This window comes from Clavelina lepadiformis, unplaced genomic scaffold, assembly GCF_947623445.1.
Source record: "Clavelina lepadiformis unplaced genomic scaffold, kaClaLepa1.1 scaffold_175, whole genome shotgun sequence".
NCBI classification, from domain to species: domain Eukaryota; kingdom Metazoa; phylum Chordata; class Ascidiacea; order Aplousobranchia; family Clavelinidae; genus Clavelina; species Clavelina lepadiformis.
Genome location: NW_027508274.1, coordinates 17,501 through 20,000, shown reverse-complemented (window position 1 = coordinate 20,000; position 2,500 = coordinate 17,501). Strand labels below are relative to the sequence as shown.

At 49.8% G+C, this 2,500-nt stretch overlaps 1 non-coding gene across 1 annotated transcript in view; it reads right to left on the bottom strand.

Moving 5' to 3' along the window:
• Nucleotides 1-1,251, bottom strand: part of LOC143472752 (small subunit ribosomal RNA) — a 1,808-nt gene extending 557 nt beyond the window's left edge. Inside the window, exon 1 of the ribosomal RNA XR_013120061.1 lies at nucleotides 1-1,251. This exon is cut by the window's left edge and continues 557 nt beyond it. This is a non-coding gene — a ribosomal RNA (small subunit ribosomal RNA).
• Nucleotides 1,252-2,500: the final 1,249 nt, after the last annotated feature.

Sequence of the window (2,500 nt, the reverse complement as noted above, 5' to 3'; positions counted from 1 at the left end):
AGCTCTCAATCTGTCAATCCTCACTGTGTCCGGGCCGGGTGAGATTTCCCGTGTTGAGTCAAATTAAGCCGCAGGCTCCACTCCTGGTGGTGCCCTTCCGTCAATTCCTTTAAGTTTCAGCTTTGCAACCATACTTCCCCCGGAACCCAAAGACTTTGGTTTCCCGAAAGCTGCCGGAGAGGTCGTCAAAGTAACGCCCCCCGATCGCTAGTTGGCATCGTTTATAGTCAGAACTAGGACGGTATCTGATCGTCTTCGAACCTCTGACTTTCGCTCTTGATTAAAGAAAACATTCTTGGCAAATGCTTTCGCAGTTGTTCGTCTTGCGCCGATCCAAGAATTTCACCTCTAGCGGCACAGTACGAATGCCCCCGTCCGTCCCTCTTAATCATTACCTCGCGCTCCGAAAACCAACAAAATAGAACCGAGGTCCTATTCCATTATTCCATGCACCATTATTCAGGCGAACCGCCTGCTTTGAACACTCTAATTTTTTCAAAGTAAACGTTCCGGCCGCCGCCAACACTCAGTCAAGAGCACCGACGGTGAACCGAAGGTGAGGCCGGGCACGCCAGTACACGCCTTGCGACGGACCGACGGCCCGAGCCCAAAATCCAACTACGAGCTTTTTAACCGCAACAACTTAAATATACACTTTTGGAGCTGGAATTACCGCGGCTGCTGGCACCAGACTTGCCCTCCAATGGATACTCGTTAAAAGTTTTAGAGTGTACTCATTCCAATTACAGGGCCTCGTTAGAGTCCTGCATTGTTATTTTTCGTCACTACCTCCCCGCGTCGGGAATGGGTAATTTGCGCGCCTGCTGCCTTCCTTGGAAGTGGTAGCCGTTTCTCAGGCTCCCTCTCCGGAATCGAACCCTGATTCCCCGTCACCCGTAAGAACCTCGGTAGGCAGATACCGTACCGACGAAAGTTGATAGGGCAGACACTTGAATGATTTGTCGCCGGTGCAAGACCGTGCGATCCGCAAAGTTATCCAGAGTCACCAACGAGCACGGGCCGAGGCCCGGTCGGTTTTTGGTCTGATAAATGCACGCCTCCGTGAGTCGGCGCTTTTCGCATGTATTAGCTCTAGAATTACCACAGTTATCCAAGTAACACGTACGATCAAATGAACCATAACTGATTTAATGAGCCATTCGCAGTTTCACTGTACGAGAGCTCGTACTTACACTTGCATGGCTTAATCTTTGAGACAAGCATATGACTACTGGCAGGATCAACCAGGTAGCTATTCGCAGCAAACGAGGCTGCTGCGGGACGACGGGCGCCCCGCGTTTCTTTTCACACGTTCTCCGTGTACATCGCTACTCAAACACTACGCTCGCGGCTTGCACGAGCTCCGAAAACCGTCGATTCCGGACGCTGCCCGGCGATTCGAGTGCAATACTCGCGCCGAGGCACGCCGATAGCTTGCCACTGGATCCGACAGACCGCTCAAAACCCCGGCTAAGCATGGGCGACCGCGCGAACAGCATTACATCTGCCCATCGTGCCCGACGCCAACCGAGATCGATTCTGCTTCGATTCGCACTCGCGCGCGCATTCGCTCACACGACTGCCTGCTCCCTCATAGTAGTCACAGAATCCTGCATCGCCATGGTACCCCAGAACGGCCTCGGGATCGCGCGACCTCGCGGCCGGATTTGGAGTTTGGGAAGGTGCGTGGCCGCTTGCCGTGGCCGCCGAACCGCGCCCCGGCCGGGCACTGCGCGCAACTCGAACGTTTGGACTCTGAAAATATTTCCCAACGTTTGGACTTTAACTTTTTGTCGAGACTTGAAAAAATTTCAGAGTCCAAACATCGACCCGCGGCAAAAACTTTTCCGAGGTCGAAAAATCCGCGCTCGGTCAAGAGAATATGCGCGGCCTGGGCGTTTGGACTCTAACATTTTTTGGAGTGGATGGGAAAAATTTTCAGAGTCCAAAACACCGACCCGCGCGTGATGCTCTCCCGAGTTCGGAAAATCCGCGCCAGGTGAAAGCTATGCGCGCGACCTGGTCGTTTGGACTCTAAAAAATGTTCAAGTCTCATCACACCAACAAAAAGTTAAAGTCCAAACACCGACTCGCGGCTAAAGCTCTTCCGACTTGGGAAAATCCGCGGCGGGTGAGGGCTATCCGCGCGACCTGGGCGTTTGGACTTAACATTTTTTTGGTGTGAATCGACTTGAAAAAATTTCGAAGTCAAAAGTCTATAAAATTAATCTAATGCCATACAGTGTCAAAGTGCACAATTTTAATCGATATAATCATAACAATATATGTCATACAACAAAATCATCAAATAATCGTCAAGCAGCATTGCAAAGCTACGTGAGTCAATGCAAGGCAATGACAACGTATTTATCAATTAAAGTTATTGTTAAATTATAAAATAAAATTAAATTAAATTAAATTGAAGAGCTCAATTACGCCAATGTAACAGAGTGTCATACAAAATATATTGAATCACACACGTCCAAACGCTAAAGAAATA